The sequence below is a fragment of the Lissotriton vulgaris genome, chromosome 10 (assembly GCF_964263255.1).
Source record: "Lissotriton vulgaris chromosome 10, aLisVul1.2, whole genome shotgun sequence".
NCBI classification, from domain to species: Eukaryota; Metazoa; Chordata; class Amphibia; order Caudata; family Salamandridae; genus Lissotriton; species Lissotriton vulgaris.
The window spans coordinates 647160275-647179860 of NC_141698.1; the positions used below are offsets into that span (position 1 = coordinate 647160275).

Here is a 19586-nt window from a genome sequence, read left to right on the forward strand (position 1 = left end):
AGCAATGCTAGATACTACATCCCCATCTCTGAAGATCCCACTCCTCGACTTGCTTCTAATATTGCTATCCTGAGGTTTGAAGCAGAGAGCAATGGTTGAATCAATAAGGAGGAGGCTGATTTCCTCATCACAATAGACCCTAAAACACCCTATCTCTATACACTTCCTAAAATTCACAAGGGTACAAAACCAGTCCCTGGATGTCCCATAGTCTCGGGTATAGGCTCACTCCTTGAGCCTTTATCCAAATTATGCGACCATTTTCTGCAACCACAAGTGAGAAATACTCCATCCTTTGTACGTAACACAACAGACCTCCGATGCATCGTAGAGGAGACACAGGCCTCCGATGAGATTAACCTTCTAGTCACATTGAACGTATAATCGTTATATACCAATATCCCTCAATGTGCCACCTTAACTGCCATTGAAACATCTCTTGGTAGAGAGAATAGACATCACTGACACCTGTCTCCTTCATTATGGTTTGTGCGACCCTTGCACTGACTGAAAACTTCTTTGAATGTAAGAAACAACTCTTTCACCAGTCCCAAGGTACTTTCATGTGAGTACCTTCGCCCCGAGCGTAGCATGTTTGTACATGGCTGCATTTGAGGAGAGTGTCGTCATGCAACCGAGTAACCCTTTCATCAATAACTTGAGGTTGTGGAAAAGGTTAATTGATGATATCCTCATCCTCTTGATGGGTGACCTTTACACTTGTGAGGAATTTTGCCAGTGGATCAAAGGGCAAAACGAATACCTGGAATTCACTCACACAATATCAAACACAAATATACCATTCTTGGACCTGAATATAATACTCCACCACGCAGAACTGAGCACTACCCTCTAAAAAAACCGACAGACAGGAACAGTCTTCTACTGTACAGCAGCTACCACCCCAGAGCCATTAACCGCATGCGCGCTGGCGGTTTTCCCGCTGTGTGCTGGGTTTTTGAAAAACCCGCGTTACATGACGAGCTCAGCTCGTCATGAGTGTATGAGAGGCGTAACTCATGACGAGCTGATCTCGTCATGAGCGTCGAAGGGTTAAGGACAATCTACCCTTTGGACAGTTTTTACGCATTAGGAGAAATTGTAGTTCCCTAACGGACTACAAGACTGAGGCCCATACTTTAGCTGTCCCTTATCATCAGTGGAGCAGAAAGAGAGAAGCATCCTGCAAAGCGCAGCGCTCCTGGCGCAGCAGAGTCTAGAAGTCAGACGAAGCGCTGGAACCCTGAAGCTGGCCTGGCTGCTGCGTCTGCACCCCGGCAACGTCCCTGGGCCGCTGCTCCCCCTTACAGCCTGCTCTGCCGCTTCTCATGCCCGCTGCTGCCCTCCATGATTTCACCCAATGCAAAGTCTCAGCGGCATTACTCTCAGCAACATCCTAAACAAACATCACATGGTTACCGGGCACCAATCATGGAGTAGCTAGGGGGCTGTTGCTAAGGCTTTCTTTCATCTGAACAGGGCTGAGCTGGGAAAGTTTGTATTTCTTAGTGGCTTCACTCTCTCGCTCTTCCCACCTCTGTCTGAGTGTAGGAGCCATTGTTTGTGCAGCTGAGCTGAGGCAGAAGAAAGGGAAGAGCCGTGGCTAAGGCGGCAGAACTCCCAGGAATACAGCGACGCTCTGTTGGTGCATCACAGGGGGTCAAAATGCTTAAAGCTGAAGCAACTAATCCAAACAAATCTGACGAAGCATAAAGAGAGGCGGTCAGGCGGGGAGGGAGCGTCTTTAAAAAATAAAGCGTAGCATCCATGATTAGGTGCCACGTTGAGCTATGTAAACATGTGGACTCTAGTTTGTTGAGCTGGAGAGCCTGGTGTGCCTGCAACAGCAGCTAGGAGAAAGAAGTCATTAAGAAAATAGTGCTCACAAACAGTAAATTAAACATACAGAGTAACAACACATGTAACAGGGGCATTCCTCATGGGAGGTTACAACTGGAGAACAAGCATTTACAATGCAATGGTCTCGGCATTATTAAAGGTAGAGCTATTGGAATTGCTCATGACTTTTTTATTTTTTTTAAACATAAATAAATGGTATTGTCATTTACAATGGCAATAGGTGAGCATTAGAGAGTATTCGTGGACACAGAGCCACACACACAGAAAGCCACACACACACACACACACACACACACACACACACACACACACACACACACAGCCACACACACACACACACACACACAGAGCCACACACACACAGAGCCCCACACACACACACAGAGCCCCCCCACACACAGAGCCTCCCACACACACACACACAGAGCCCCACACACACAGAGCCAGACACACACAGGGAGCCCCCCACACACACACACACAGAGCCCCCCACACACACACACAGAGCCCCACACACACACACAGAGCCCCACACACACACACAGAGCCCCACACACACACAGAGCCCCACACACACACACACACAGAGCCCCTTCACACACACACCCAGCCCCCCACACAGCCCCACACACACAGTGCCCCACACACACAAATGAAGGATTAGAAGTAAAAAAACAGTGCAGTGGCACACATGGAGGGTGAGTTTAAAAAATACAAAATCATGAAGCACACATTAAAGGGTGGCATGCAAGACTGTTTCTATGAGGTACAAATAGAGCACTGTGTCAGAAGTCAAGATGCTACTCTGTGTAAATGTATGTGTCTTGTAAAGCGCACTGCTGCCCTGAGGCGTCGTGGCACTGTAGACCGCTGGGGAACCCGTCCTGGCTATCCCTATGAGATGGTCCCTACTGGGTATCTCCAAGGTGAAACCAGGCATCCCCGGCGAATGTGGGGGGCCGTTGTAGAGATGAGGCAAGCTAATGCCCAGAGTTGCCGAGTGTGATCCCTGGTTAGAGTAGGCACCGAGGCGAGAATTATCGAGTCCGCTGACCCTGGTCCACGACCCTGCCGCGTCGGGAATTGAACCCTGGTCCCGGGCCGGTCTCTGCTTCCGGGTCTGCCGCCTCTAACCAGTGAGCCACATCACTCCACTTCTGAGCTGGAAGGTGTCTCTAACTACAGCATGCGCTCAGACAGACTGAGCCACAAATACATCTCTATATGGATGGTCTTCAAGTTTTTTTATGCTTTGTCAATAGAGGGCAGGACCGGATTAGCTTATTGTGCATTTGTTATCTCATATCAAAGGCAGCTGCTCAACAGTGTGACTGTGTAAAGCCAATGGCATGTTTTATCTGGGCTACGAATACAATCCAATCAAAGGTGTCAGGTTAGAAGAAAACATATTTGTTTAAACTAAATATGCTTGTGTTTAGCTTTTCCACTTCTTTCTTAATAAAATAAATGACCCATGCTCAACTGGACGTTAATTTGTGTTTAAGGCAGCTAACTCTGGCTTTAAAATCTGCCATTACGTTGATTTTAAATAATGGATGCCTATTATCAAAGCAAAAAACACAGTTGGTGGACAGAATACAGAACAATGTCTTACATTCACCCCAGTACAAAGATCTGGGCCTAAATCCATTGTTTTTTTGCACTCCACACCACCCTCGGTCAGACACTGGCTATATGCAAATCAGCCTTGACCCTGTGCCTCATGGGAACAGTCCAGCCCTAACTACCAAGCCATGTCTTTCCTAGACCGGAATCAAGCATCCAAGGACCGGTTTCTGGCTATCAGCCTTCTTCAGCCTGGATAGCTTGACTCCAGTAATGTGGAAGAGCCTGGGACTCACGTCTGAGCATACCCAGCCCACTCGGGGTGAAAATTGCAAAAAACACAGTTGATGGACAGAATGCAGAACAATGTCTTACATTCACCCCAGTACAAAGATCTGGGCCTAAATCCATTGTTTTTTTGCACTCCACACCACCCTCGGTCAGACACTGGCTATATGCAAATCAGCCTTGACCCTGTGCCTCATTGGAACAGTCCAGCCCGAACTACCAAGCCATGTCTTTCCCAGACTGGAATCAAGCATCCAAGGACCGGTTTCTGGCTATCAGCCTTCTTCAGCCTGGATAGCTTGACTCCAGTGATGTGGAGAGCCTGGGACTCACGTCTCAGCATACCCAGACCACTCGGGGTGAAAATTGCAAAAAACACAGTTGATGGACAGAATGCAGAACAATGTCTTACATTCACCCCAGTACAAAGATCTGAGCCTAAATCCATCGTTTTTTTGCACTCCACACCACCCTAGGTCAGACACTGGCTATATGCAATCAGCCTTGACCCTGTGCTTCATGGGAACAGTCCAGCCCGAACTACCAAGCCATGTCTTTCCCAGACCGGAATCAAGCATCCAAGGACCGGTTTCTGGCTATCAGCCTTCTTCAGCCTGGATAGCTTGACTCCAGTGATGTGGAGAGCCTGGGACGTAGGTCTGAGCATACCCAGCCCACTCGGGGTGAAAATTGCAAAAAACACAGTTGATGGACAGAATGCAGAACAATGTCTTACATTCACCCCAGTACAAAGATCTGGGCCTAAATCCATCGTTTTTTTGCACTCCACACCACCCTAGGTCAGACACTGGCTATATGCAAATCAGCCTTGACCCTGTGCCTCATGGGAACAGACCAGCCCGAACTACCAAGCCATGTCTTTCCTAGACCGGAATCAAGCATCCAAGGACCGGTTTCTGGCTATCAGCCTTCTTCAGCCTGGATAGATTGACTCCAGTGTTGTGGAGAGCCTGGGACTCACGTCTGAGCATACCCAGCCCACTCTGGGTGAAAATTGCAAAAAACACAGTTGATGGACAGAATGCAGAACACTGTCTTACATTCACCCCAGTACAAAGATCTTGGCTAAATCCATCGTTTGTTTGCACTCCACACCACCCTAGGTCAGACACTGGCTATATGCAAATCAGCCTTGACCCTGTGCCTCATTGGAACAGTCCAGACCGAACTACCAAGCCATGTCTTTCCCAGACTGGAATCAAGCATCCAAGGACCGGTTTCTGGCTATCAGCCTTCTTCAGCCTGGATAGCTTGACTCCAGTGATGTGGAGAGCCTGGGACTCACGTCTGAGCATACCCTGCCCACTCGGGGTGAAAATTGCAAAATACACAGTTGATGGACAGAATGCAGAACAATGTCTTACATTCACCCCAGTACAAAGATCTGGGCCTAAATCCATCGTTTTTTTGCACTCCACACCACCCTAGGTCAGACACTGGCTATATGCTAATCAGCCTTGACCCTGTGCCTCATGGGAACAGTCCAGCCCGAACTACCAAGCCATGTCTTTCCCAGACCGGAATCAAGCATCCAAGGACCGGTTTCTGGCTATCAGCCTTCTTCAGCCTGGATAGCTTGACTCCAGTGGTGTGGAGAGCCTGGGACTCACGTCTGAGCATACCCAGCCCACTCGGGGTGAAAATTGCAAAAAATACAGTTGATGGACAGAATGCAGAACAATGTCTTACATTCACCCCAGTACAAAGATCTGGGCCTAAATCCAATACGAGTCTTAGAAAAATGAGAACTCTTTAATATATGGAAGTATATGAATTAAACACAGATTTCAGCACATTCACGAAACTGATAAGACATATAGCCATTCTGGAGAACAACAAAAACCAAAAGTGGCATGTAACGTGCCACAAACAACAGCTCAGTCAACTTTAAAGATTGCTATTTTTTTTTTTTTTTAGAAATAGGGATCTGATTCTTTTTTATTATGAGACGATGGTGAGCTTTACGTTTTTGCCTTGTGGGGTGAAGATGTCGACAACGAAAGTAGTTAGATAATTACCCCATTATAAAAATAAGCAGAACTGAGGGGGTGGTGTTGTAACGTAAGGTCTAAATAACACCCCTACAGGCTTATATGCCCAGTGAAATATTATTTCACTACACCGAATTAACGTTATTTCCTAAAGTTTTCCTATTAGGTGCTCATTTAGCAGCACTGTCAACGTACAGCAAGATATATCTTAAGTAGGCCAGGGGAAAGTGATGATGGATTAATGAACGGACCAGCCCTGCTAGAACTTCATAGACACCACGTTACAGAAATCTCGACATTTCCTTACAGAAACGCCCGCCTCTGCTCCCCAGGCCGTGTGTTCCGCATTAAGATACTATCAGCGGTTATAAACTGCTTCTGTCAGCAAGCCAGACTACAGTCACCATTTCTGCTGAAAAGGGGGGAAAAAAGTCACCTTTGTCCTGGGTCGCGGCTCCTACACTGTGGCCGACGCCTATCTCTGAGCGGTTACACATTAAGCCGAGCGGCGGTGCCACAGCCCGGCCTCGCTGCCCGGCCTGGTCACCCTGCCCAGGCCGGCCCATAATGGCCGCCCTGGGCCTGGAGGCTGCGTGGCTGTCGCGGCGTTTCCATAGCAACAGGGCCCTAATTCAAAAAATGTGTGCTGCGCAGTCTGTATTCGATCCATCAATCTCGGCGTCACTGAAGAGCGCGAGATATCCGGCAATAAACTCATCCTGATAGGAGGTGCGGTTCAACACCCCCTCCGTACGCTGCGCGAGCCTCTGCAGGAGGTTGATGTGGCGTAAAACAAGGTGGCATTGCAGCTCTAGTGACCCATAATAACCTCCTGGCTTGCAGGCTGGCGAGGCAGCTCAGCGGGTCAATGCGCCCACACAAAAGAGGTCCGCGCAACCGGCATGTGAAAAATTTGAGGACCAAGGGCCGACTCACTCTTTCATTATTTTTAATGTAGATAAAACAAATAAAAACCGATAAATTTTACTGCTTGAGTGTTTGATTTTGGACTTGCCTTACAAAACTGGGGAAAGTGTATCTATATTTATGATCGCTATTTACTGGGCGAACATTTTTGTTTTGCTATCTGGAGCCATTTGACAAAAATATATAATTTTACAACAAATACAACCAAACCGATTAAGGCTACTGCGCTTCAGATCGCTGTGGAGGCAGGGTCAGAGACGAGGACCAAAAAAACTAAGAAATTAGTTAAATAATACTAACCATGTTTCTCCGAGGCGAGGAAGAAATGCCTCAGAGAAAGCACTGTCACTTTCCGATTCGGGGGCGTGGTTTTCTTTCTCTCCTCTTCCCATTGGCTGGAAGGTAAAATTCCAGCCAATGGGAAGAGGAAAGAAAACAAGAAAGAAGCTTAAAAAAACACCCCCGAATCCGAAAAAGACGGGGCTTGAACCGAGGGACGCCCCTCTCCTCCAATGGCTGGCCTCTGTTTAGGAAGCCAGCCAATGGAGAAGAGGGGCGGGTTCAAGCCCCCTAAGAAATTTTAAATCTCTGAGCTCTGCCCACACTGCTACGCAGTGCGACGCAGTCCTCAACCTAAAAAGGGGTACAAAGGAGGGTCTACTAAGCATATTTACAAATAAAAGGCTACCATTTACAAAGGGCATACAGTAAAAGGAGTCAATTGAAAAGATGGGCAGAAAGTGGACGGAGCTTAAAGTTCATACCTGAATACAGAATGTCTCGAAGAAGTGAGATCTAAAGAAAAAGCTAGCTAAGGCTAGTGCCGAAGTCCTCACATTTGCTACTGTAGAATGTTCGGGAAGTGCATATGCACAGGATGAGCCATACTGTATTTAACAGATAGTGAAAGACTGCTTATTCTGTCCCTCTTTCCTTTGACTTTTCCACTCCTCAGTTCCAGGCCTAAATTACATAACCGTCTTCTAATGTCAGTATCCTCACTTCCGGGTTTATATAAAAATGAGCATCACTTGGGACGCTATGGATAAAAGTGAAGTTTCTAGTTAAAAGCACAATAAAAGGATTGCAATTATTGCCGGAGCTAGAACACCTATAAATGAAAGTCTCAAAAGAACAGAAGGGCATGAGTTAGGTTGCTTCTTAAATTACTTTTAGATCCTTTGCAGTTACAGCTACGCTACAATGGGCTATTAAAGGTAGACTTTTCTTTTCTGTGCGCTATACGATAATAATGCCTCTAAACTTCATCTAATTTACCGTGCCTAAAAACAAAATGAATAATGTTTGTGTGTAATGTAACTGGAGCTCATGCAAAGCACTCCGATATCTGCAGGTCAAAGCTGCGCTATATAGAAAAAAATCTAATTTTGCAGGAACCTTTGTAAAAATCGCAGGATTTTTACAAAAGTGCAAGTTATACGTATTTTTTGTTTTCAAATCACTATATCCTGGGGTCTGATTTACAGAGACAGTGATATGCCGTAAGGAATTTGCCTCAGAAAGAAAATATATAGAAAATTAAAACTGCGCATGGCATCACATTTGCAGTAGTTTGTTTTATTTTCTTAGTGGTTTGAGACCAGTAATACAAGTACAGTCCAACTTAAGTGCACAAGGGGTCACAAGTCCGACATTCTGACATATGGGGTTTGTTGGACCAGCGATGGGCAAGCCCAGCACAAAGGGGGTAGCTTGGCTCAAGTGTCAAGGCAAGTGAAGGCTATCATGTTAAGCCGGCTTTGACCCAATAATATCTCCTTGTACAACCACCAAAAAGAAGGACACCACACCACTGTTGTAGAAAAATAAGATTCCTTTATGTAAAAATTCTCTGTTGTGAATGGGGATCAATTAGGAAAGCACATACACATTTCTTTTGGCCAAAATTTGCTGGGTTTCGATTTTGGAATAAATACAATAAATAAGCTCAGGATTACATATCCTCAATAAATAGAATAAATATCAGGAATAAATATCTCCAATGAATAGAATAAATATCGGGAATAAATATCTTCAATAAATAGAATAAATATCACTTTCTGTTTAGCAGAATAAATACTGATTCAGTTAAATAAACATTCACAGGTTCATTCTGGTATCGCTGCCACCAATTAAATACTTCAGGAACACTACATTTGCAATTACATTTCAGGTTGGAAAGATAACTCTTACAGTTTATGACGATTTCACCAATACTGTACACAGGCTTCTCTGGGCACAAAAGGAGTGTTGGGACTCTTTAAGAACCACACGGGGTTATGCGCGTGTAACTAAAAGGCAAGGAAAGACAGTGAACACTTCATCTACACTCGGCTGCCACCGGGTTGAGATCTCTGTTTGCCGGTGGGGTCTAAGCGCGCCTTGGAGGGCTTTACCACAGCTAGCACTCAGGCGGCACCAGTTCAAAGTCTTTAGACTGACGAACAGGGCTGCCGAAGAGGTCACACAATCTTCGCGCTCAGTCAAATAAATGCCGGTTCACAGTTCCTTTATATCAACGCTTCCCACCTGAAGAAACGGGCCCACCTCACATCGGCTGCAATCGGAAAGCGATTCAGTCGGGGTCAGCACTTCTCTCGCCAGCGACGGGTTCTCAGGGGCTCCACGGACCTCCCTCCGACTTCCTCAAACAGGGATGGTTCACGCCCACAGCTACAGCCGCCAATTCACTGGGGAGGGGCAGAGACAGTAGTCCCGCCCAACAAAGGCCGGCCTTTCTCCGCCCTGGCGCACCACCTCACCTCAGTCTGCGCAGGAAGCACTCTGCCGGTGGAGCTCGGAGACGTCCGAGCTCCTCGCTGGAGGCGCCTGTCACAAAGGGGCACAGAAGACGCTGGCGGTCGCGGCGAACTTGCTCTCGCCTCGCGACTCGAGTCTGTCGTAATTCACCCCCGGGGGGCGGGGAGGCACACAAACACGGCCACAGTCTCTTGGGGACAACGAGGCACTCGCTGGGCAGGCGCTGTAGGCGCGAGGTCACCGCACACACAGCTGACTGGAACGCCAGTCAGGATCCACGCCAGTGACCCTTGCTTGCTCTACTGCCCGCACTACCAGCCACCTCAGGGGTCAACAGGGCAGGTGTCAATCTGGTGTCAAGTCTGGAATCTCCTTCTTCACCTAGATCTGGAACATCATTATCCTATCTAGTTTTCTGATCATCTAAAATGGCCGCCAGGGACTGGACCTTATATAGCCAGTGCCCTGAGGTGCTGGCTCGTGCCAGTAGGTTCTAGAACCTTCTTTGGGCTAGGCCAATGACATGGCACTTCTGAGAGGTATTTGGGACCCTAACAGCCACCATACTGGGGTTCTAGAGCAGCCATTTTGTGTACCTGAGGAAAATAAAGAAATTCCTGTCAGGAATGCGCGCCAAGTAAAAGGGCGCCAAAACCTTGAAAGGTCAAGGTTCATGGAGGCTCCAAGGGGAGTCACTCACATGAGGAAAAGGGATGGCCACCATTTTGAGGCCATTCATACAGGTTGCCAATCCCAGTCTATAATGTCACAGGTTTCGCCAGGTGCCTTGTAAATAGGTGCCAAAAACCTTGTGAACAACTGGGTGTCAAGGAACATCCAGCCCCATGAAACAGCACACAAAAGGTCCTGGTAGACAAAGAAAAGCGACAAATTTTGGGAGGTACAGGGGAACAAAAGAAATCATAGTGGTGAGGGGACTCTCAGAAGCAGACGGGTCTAACACGCGTCCCCCCCAGCTGAAAGTGGGGAGAGCTACCCAACCCCTTGCGAGTTCTCAACACTAAGGCGGAAATACCTGGAGAGACCGTCTGCATTGGCGTGGTCAACTCCGGGTCGGTGTTCCACCCAAAAGTCCATTCCCTATAGGGAGATAGACCACCTCAACAGTTTGGGGTTTTCCCCCTTCATCTGCATGAGCCAGCGAAGGGGTCGGTGGTCTGTCTGAACAAGGAAGTGTGAACCAAACAAGTATGGTCGCAGCTTCTTCAGTGCCCAAACCACCTCAAAGGCTTCCCGTCCAATGGTACTCCACCTCTGTTCCCGGGGAAGCAGTCTCCGTGACAGAAAGACCACGGGTTGATCCAGACCCTCTTCATTGAGTTGCGATAACACCGCCCCAATGCCAATGTCGGATGCATCTGTCTGGACAATGAATTCCTTCGTGAAGTTTGGAGCCTTCAAGACGGGAGCGTTACACAATGCTTGTTTCAGAGTGTCGAAGGCTCGCTGACAAGCCTCCGTCCAGATTACTCTCCTGGGTTGCTTCTTGGTCGTGAGTTCAGTAAGGGGTGCCACGATAGTGCCATACCCCTTCACGAACCGTCTGTAGTAACCTGTGAGGCCCAGGAGGGCTCAGACCTCAGTCTGGGTCTTGGGGGGTTTCCAGGCCATAATTGCCTCAATCTTCGCCTGAAGGGGCTGCACCTTTCCCCTGCCCACCAAGTGACCTAAGTACACTACTGACCCCTGTCCAATCTGACATTTGCTGGCCTTGATCGTCAAGCCAGCCCTTTCCAGGGCTTGGAGAACGGCTTGCAAGTGCTGCAAGTGATCCTCCCAACTGCTACTGAAGACAGCTATGTCATCCAAGTAGGCAGCAGAGAAGGACTCCATCCCAGTGAGGATCGTGTTCACCAACCGCTGAAAAGTGGCAGGTGCGTTCTTGAGCCCAAAGGGCATGACGCAGAACTGGTAGTGTCCATCAGGTGTGGAGAAGGCTGACCTTTCCTTGGCTCCATCAGTCATGGGAACCTGCCAGTACCCTGCAGTGAGGTCAATGGTACTGAGATATTGGGCAGCTCCCAACCGGTCAATCAGTTCATCCGCCCGAGGGATCGGATGAGCATCCGTTTTGTTTACTGAATTTAGTCCTCGGTAATCCAAACAGAATCGCAATTCTGGTGCGGCGCCAGGTGGAGCAGCTTTGGGCACCAAAACCACCGGGCTAGACCAAGGGCTACTTGAAGGTTCGATGACTCCTAGTTCCAGCATCTTAGCTACTTCACTTCGAATGCTGGCCTTCACCTTGTCAGACAGCCGGTAAGACTTGGACTTCACAGGTGGGCTGTCTCCTGTGTCCACATCATGGGTACACAAATGGGTCTTATCCGGGACAAGGGAGAACAGAGGAGCGAATGACCCCAAGACCTGGCGACATTCCTCCTGCTGCTCAGGAGTCAGGGATGGCGAGATTTTCACTCCCTCCACCGACCCATCCTTTTCTTCAGACGCAAAAAGGTCAGGGAGAGGCTCTGTGACCTCTTCCTCTGATCCGTCAGTCACCATAACCAACATGACTTTGGGCCTCTTGTAGTGGGGCTTGAGGCGGTTGGCATGTAACACCCGATGTGGATGCCAAGGGGTCTTCACGTCCACCAAGTAGGTAGCCTTGCCCATCTTCTCCAACACCTCATAGGGGCCTGTCCAACGGTCCTGGAGAGCTCTCCAGGCTCCATCACCCACACCTTCTGACCAGGCTCCAGCTCCACCGGGTGAGCATTGTGGTCATACCACGCTTTCATCACAGACTGGCTGGCTTCCAAGTTGTCAGAAGCTTGCTTCCACAACTTAGCCATTTGGCTCCGGAAGGCCAGCATGTAACTCACCACGTCCCGGGGATCCTTCCGAGGAGACTTTTACCAGGAGTCCCTCACCAGGCTGAGAGGTCCACGCACAGGGTGCCCGTACAAAAGCTCAAAGGGGCTAAAGCCCACTCCCTTCTGCGGCACTTCCCTGTAAGAAAAGAGCAAACAGGGTAGGAGGACCTCCCATTTCCTCCGCAGGCTTTCGGGTAGACTTCTGATCATACCCTTCAAGGTTTTGTTGAACCTTTCCACAAGGCCATTGGCCTGTGGGTGATAAGGAGTGGTAAACCTGTAGGTCACCCCACTCCTTCCACATTGCCCGCATGTACGCTGACATGAAGTTGGTCCCCCTGTCAGACACAACTTCTTTGGGGAATCCCACTCGGGTAAAGATCCCCATCAGGGCCTTCGCCACTACTGGTGCAGTAATGGTTCTCAGAGGTATTGCCTCCGGATACCTTGTGGCATGATCCACCAGTACCAGGATGAACCTGTGACCGGATGATGTCGGTGGATCTAGGGGCCCAGCAATGTCGATGCCCACCCTTTCAAAGGGGGTGCCAACGACAGGAAGTGGTTCCAGGGGAGCCTTCAGCTTCATCCCTGTTTTCCCACTGGCTTGGCATGACACACACGACCGACAGTATGTGTCGGACGCCACCCTCATTCGAGGCCAATAAAAGTGGGGGACAAGCCGTGCAAAGGTCTTGTCCTGTCCCAGGTGTCATGCCAAGGGAATCTCGTGAGCCAACTCTAATAGGAAGGCCCGGTAACACTGTGGGACTACCAGGGCCCGTGACAGTCCATGCACTGGCGCCCTGGGCTCACTGTAGAGGAGACCATCCTCCCAGTAAACACGATAGTTCCCAGACTCGTTACCTGCTGCCTGGGCTTCAGCCTGTTGCCTCAGACCCTCGAGGGTGGGACATTCCCTCTGTCCCTTGCTCAGTTCCTCCCTGGATGGTCCCCCCTCCACTCGCCACTCAGCCGGGATAGGTAGATCCTCCAACGGAACCATGTCCTCCTCCGCGGACTCCGGGTCCATCTCCTCCGATGGCCTATCCGTCTCACGGGGCACGGACATCGAGGCAGGCTCCTCCTGTCCTCGAGATGCTCCCTCATCAGCAGCTGGGTGGGCCATTGTTCCAGGCTCCAACCCATGCGACTTCTCCTCCCGAGCAGCCGCCGACCTGGTACTCACACAGGCCCAATCAGGTGTACCCAGCATCTCAGAATGTGCTCCATATCATTGCCCAGCAGACAATCGACTGGCACGGCGGGGCTTACGGCAACTCGAAGTGAACCTGCAACCCCTCCCCACTCAAAGGGAACCTCAGCCACGGGATAGTGGCTCATTCTGCCGTCAGCCATCGCGGCTGGATGAAGTACGCCTGGAATCACCTGCTCTGAGGACACCAGATGACTGCTGACTATAGTCATACTGGCTCCTGTATCTCTCAGAGCTTCCCCTCTATGGCCATTGATGGTGACCCATTGCCCATACTTGGTAGTATTTGGGGGCACCTGGATCTTTGGAACCATCTCCTGATCACCCAGGGACACTAAGGTGACACCCGCCCACTCCCTCCCCTTAACTAAGGGCATCTCCTCCCCGAGCGCTATACTAGCAACTCCCGGGGCCTTTCCTCCAGTGGGAGGGGGTGGTCTCTTTGGGCATTTCGCGTCTCCCTTATAATGTCCAACACCACCACACTCAAAGCAATGGACAACCCTTGGCTGCTGACTCTGGCCAGGATTAGGGTTCTTTTGCGGGCTAGCCTTAGAGTTGGAGAAGAAACTTTTCCCCTTAAAGTTATTTGGGGGGCCTTTGGAGAACTCCTGTTTCTTATTATCTCCCCCCTCTTTCTTCTGGGGAGCGCCCTGTCCGGACTTCTGAGAATCTCCTCCCGTCCCCTTTGTGGACACTTGGGTACTTACCCAAATGTCCGCCTCCTCAGCAAGCTTACGGGGGCAAGTAAGTTTGCTGTCTACCAGGTGCTGCCTCAGCTCGGGAAGACATTCCTCGAGTAGATGTTCCTTAAGTATTAGATTGCACAACCCTCGATAGTCTTCCACCTCACTACCTTGGACCCACCCATCCAGGGCTTTCTTGGCATAATCTAGGAAGTCAACCCAATTCTGTGAGCTCAGTTTGTGGCTGCCCCTAAACCTCTGCCGGTATTTCTCTGGGGTCAACCGAAACTTCCTGATGAGCGCCACCTTCATGGCGGGGTAGTCTACCTGATCCTCCCGGTCTAGGGCCAATAGGGCATCCCTACCTGTGGGAGGCATGTAGCAATACAATCCACCACCCCAATGCTTCTCATGGATCCCATGGGCTCTTGAGGAGACCTCATAGGCTGCCAGCTACTTAGCTATGTCATCTCCAACGGTATAACTGGCGACCACGTCCTTGGGTAAGTGAGGCCTGAGCTCCCTGGCAAATTCCTTAAACTTGTAATACCAAGAATGTTGTTTATTTGATTACATGTCGATGCAACCTTGGATATGTAGGAGAGACGTCCCGCATGATAAAAACGAGGCTGACGGAACATAGGTCAGCCATTAAGACACGGAAGGTATCAGCACCACTTGTGAACCATTTCATGGAATACAAGCATGCGCCAGAAGACCTGAAATGGCGTATTCTGGAAAAGATCCATTTACCTAATACACAAGGAGGAGATGAAAGACGAAAAAAGAAAGAAGTTTTTTGGATTTTCACCCTCGGGACATTTAACCATGGTTTAAATCAAGATTTACCATGGGAGAATGCAATAATATAGAGATTAATCAGATTTAGCTTTATTTTTGAAATTACCAGCAGAAGCTACCAAAAAATTAGAAGCCGTGCGAAATAAAGTATTAGGATAGCCAGCCAATAATGAATAATAAGCCGTGGAAAATAAAGTATTGGGATAGCCAGTTAATAAGGATTAATGGTATTACCGGAAGAATTACTTGAACCAGGATAACGCTAAAGGACATATGTTTAATAGTGGATGAAAAGTACAGCGATAATACAGGGCATAAAAGCACAGGAAAAAATAAACGCGGAATATGATTCATTTATTGAATCCGGATACCCCTTTAAATAGAGGCGTGTCATAATCTGTATGACCAGCAAGCCACCGGATATAAATACCAGTGGAAAAAGAGCTTTCGAAATCTTCTCTTTTTTCACGAATCGCTGACGAGAGCACACGCTGTTGAAAGACAAACCTGAAAACGGTAAGGGCTTTGCAACATAGATTAATGAAAAGCTACAGCATGAAACCGCATAGTATGTTTGCGCACAATTTTAAAAATTTGCTCTGTTTCCTCTAGAGCCAGCGGGGGTTTTTGTTTAAACAACCAACTACCCTGCCGAGCGTAAAACGTTTAATCGCCGATCGAGGGGAAAAGAAGTAAAGATCCGTAAACAGCTTTTTAAACCTCAGGCCGAGTAGAGGTAAAGGATTACCTACCTCATTGTAAAATGACGATAAATATGGATTGGAAGAAAGTTACTGAATATGCCACTTGTTTATTTTTTCTGATCACAACAGGCCTGCTTATAAATATCACGCTCTCCTGTGGCGTGCTCCCGGGTCACCCCATTCGTTTGCCATTAGTTTGAAGTCGACAAGCCTGCTAAGTAACATCCGCACAGAGCTGCCCATCATTTACGCTGCGGATACCGACGCTTTGTAAAGGTAAAAGCGAAAGAAGTATAGCTCTTAACAACAAAAAGGAAAAAATTATCATTTAAAGGAGTTAAACGTATTATTTCTTTAAAACAGGCTGCCTCTAATATGAACAGCTGTGTGCTTCAGTGACGAACCGACGAAACCTTTTGAAGTCGTTTTTAAAGAATAAAGATTGGGCAATCCAGGACTAAAATTAGGTGCGTTATATAAAAAAATTAAAGCAAGCATTAGAAGTGGCTATGTTTCAAACATGTTAACAAGCATCTTTAGCTAATGGCTGATTAAACCTCATTTCAGAATCATTTGTTTTTAAAGAATACCGCCAGGAAGACTATCGAAGGTTGAAGTGAGATGGGAGCAGTGAATTATGTTTAAACAGGTAAAAAAACGCGGGATTATGCAAATGAGGCATATATAGAATAGGAAATGAGAATTGCGAAAACGCTATCGTAATATAATAGAGTAATATCTTTCTACCCACACAGATTTCACATACCTACTACAAAATATAAAGAAAGGTGCCTCACTCCCTTCATCCAAGTTTTTAAGTGTGTTTAGAAAATAACCAATCTAGGTAAGACATGTTTCTGTCATTAAAGCTATAAATGAACAAAGGGTAAAATGACAATCAGTTTAAAGATAGAAAGTGCCATACTAGATAAATCCTGACAAAAAAAGTTTTCATCTTCTATTTAGTTTAGGCAACAAAGTTTGAAGATAAAGTTTATCGCAAGCTGTTTCAAATTAGACTATAACCGAATCAAAAATCTCCACTTAAGCATTTAAGATGAAGAAACGAAAAATATAAGATGTGGTCTGTTAATATGCTAATAAAGAATAATATAGATAATCCTTTTTGTTTTTTCAGCCAGCCCCACCAGAGAGCTAAGCTTTGGTTTTTTCTATACTACAGAAACATATAGAAATTTGTTTTACTCGGTTGATCTGAGGTAAGTGATAGCTATTAGGCTAAATAATTAGAGTAAATATATGGAGAATGCACCGAGCTTAGGGGAAAAGTGAGTAACTTACTTGAGCGATAAAATTCAGTAAATTAAATAAAAAACTATGCGTATACAGATAGATAGCTCACTAATGAATGTGTAATATAACCATTGAATAGATAAATAGGGAAATTAATTTAGAAAAAGAAAATAAAATAATAAAATGAAGTTACTTTAAAGGTAACTTAAAATGTTGCGCCTGTTTCTAGATGAAAGCATATCTATATGTGTTTTATCTTTTATTCGCTCTCCTATGCTTTAGAATTATCATGAATTATCTAAATATCCATTTTTAAGAAACTGTTAATGAAATAGAAAACTGAATATATCACAATAAACACATTGGTTGATGATATTCTATACGTAATCTTGTACTATAGGCAAGATGAAAAGAAAATGTTTCCAGCGTTACACCTTTAGCAGTCCTCTCAAAAAATGTACAAGTCTGGCTATAATGCTTTTTATTAGAAAAAATGTATCTAACCAGAACTGCTGATGTATGAATTCAACAAAACGCAATGCACTGTATGCTGTATATAAACTAAAACAATGTTTTATTCTGTTTAGAAAAGTGGCTGAATATTCATTGTCCTGATGAAGACAAAAAATATTGTCGAAACGCGTTGACAGAAACAGCCCAGTCCACCAGAATCAGGGATAACCATATTGCTGATTTTTGACCAAATTTCCCCTTTTTTTTAAAGAAATATATCAGGAACTAACAGATTTTATTGTGTAAACAAATCATGTATACAGGATTATATGTATTTATTCATTTTTATCAATATAATTAAAATTTATTTTATATATCATTACAGTTCATTGTGCTATTTTCTTGTTTGTTTTTGCATAATGTGTCTTTGAATAGCCAGTTCTTGTTGTGCAAGTCTGCCTGGGCATATACCTTCGCATTAAAATTCCTTAGACTCGAAACCCTCCGGAGTGATGTTATGGGCCCTGAGGTTGAGCTCTCGTAGCTTGAGCTCGTGTTCCATCCTCTTCCCTTCCATCTCCAGCTTGGCTAACTCCCATCTCAATTGTCTTTCCTCTCTTCTGTCAGCTAACTCGGTCTCTGACAACCCTCCTGTTGATACACTGCTGCCCATCTCGTGAGGCTACCTTGGGGCTGATTATCATCTCACCCACCCCCAGGGGACATTCCGCAGTCCTCTCAACGACAGTACCCCTGTCTGACTCCTCCTCCTCTACCGTTCCCTCCGGATGCGCTTCCACCCAGGCTCGCAGACTAATACGGAGCTCCTCTCTTTTGGCCCCTCGCCTAACGAACACTCCCCTTTCCTGACAGAACTCCTTGAGCTGCGCCACAGTATAGGTCTCCAGCTCTGACATATCGAATTCCATCTTGTCAGTGAAAAGTGTGGACAACCACCTCGAAGTAGGTTACAAGGATAGGAACTCTGAGGGTCACCTCCACCCACCTCCAGAAGAGAATTTGGAAAAAGCTAAATATTGAATTGGAGGGCCGCTGGGAGAAAACTCCGGGTGTGTACCTGTGGCGCACACTGAATTATTATGGGGTCCAAAACAAGCACGGCTCGCAATCCCACCCGCTGAGCACCAATTTTATGTTGGACCTGCGATGGGCAAGCCCAGCACAAAGGGGGTAGCTTGGCTCAAGTGTCAAGGCAAGTGAAGGCTATCGTGTTAAGCCGGCTTTGACCCAATCATATCTCCTTGTACAACCACCAAAAAGAAGGACACCACACCACTGTTGTAGAAAAATACGATTCCTTTATGTAAAAATTCTCTGTTGTGAATGGGGATCAATTAGGAAAGCACATACACATTTCTTTTGGCCACAATTTGCTGGGTTTCGATTTTGGAATAAATACAATGAATAAGCTCAGGATTACATATCATCAATAAATAGAATAAATATCAGGAATAAATATCTCCAATGAATAGAATAAATATCGGGAATAAATATCTTCAATAAATAGAATAAATATCACTTTCTGTTTAGCAGAATAAATACTGATTCAGTTAAATAAACATTCACAGGTTCATTCTGGTATCGCTGCCACCAATTAAATACTTCAGGAACACTACATTTGCAATTACATTTCAGGTTGGAAAGATAACTCTTACAGTTTATGACGATTTCACCAATACTGTACACAGGATTCTCTGGGCACCAAAGGAGTGTTGGGACTCTTTAAGAACCACACGGGGTTATGCGCGTGTAACTAAAAGGCAAGGAAAGACAGTGAACACTTCATTTACACTCGGCTGCCACCGGGTTGAGATCTCTGTTTGCCGGTGGGGTCTAAGCGCGCCTAGGGGGCTTTACCACTGCTAGCACTCAGGCGGCACCAGTTCAAAGTCTTTAGACTGACGAACAGGGCTGCCGAAGAGGTCACACAATCTTCACGCTCAGTCAAATAAATGCCGGTTCACAGTTCCTTTATATCACCGCTTCCCACCTGAAGAAACGGGCCCACCTCACATCGGCTGCAATCGGAAAGCGATTCAGTCGGGGTCAGCACTTCTCTCGCCAGCGACGGGTTGTCAGGGGCTCCACGGACCTCCCTCCGACTTCCTCAAACAGGGATGGTTCCCGCCCACAGCTACAGCCGCCGATTCACTGGGGAGGGGCAGAGACAGTAGTCCCGCCCAACAAAGGCCGGCCTTTCC

The 19586-nt window shown here is 46.9% G+C and overlaps 1 long non-coding RNA gene across 1 annotated transcript in view; it reads left to right on the top strand.

Moving 5' to 3' along the window:
• The window catches only part of LOC147688630 (uncharacterized), a 36718-nt gene extending 18975 nt beyond the window's left edge, over window positions 1–17743 (top strand). The window contains exon 2 of the long non-coding RNA XR_015300533.1: window positions 17499–17743. This is a non-coding gene — a long non-coding RNA (uncharacterized LOC147688630). The remainder of the gene's footprint in view (window positions 1–17498) is intronic.
• Window positions 17744–19586: the final 1843 nt, after the last annotated feature.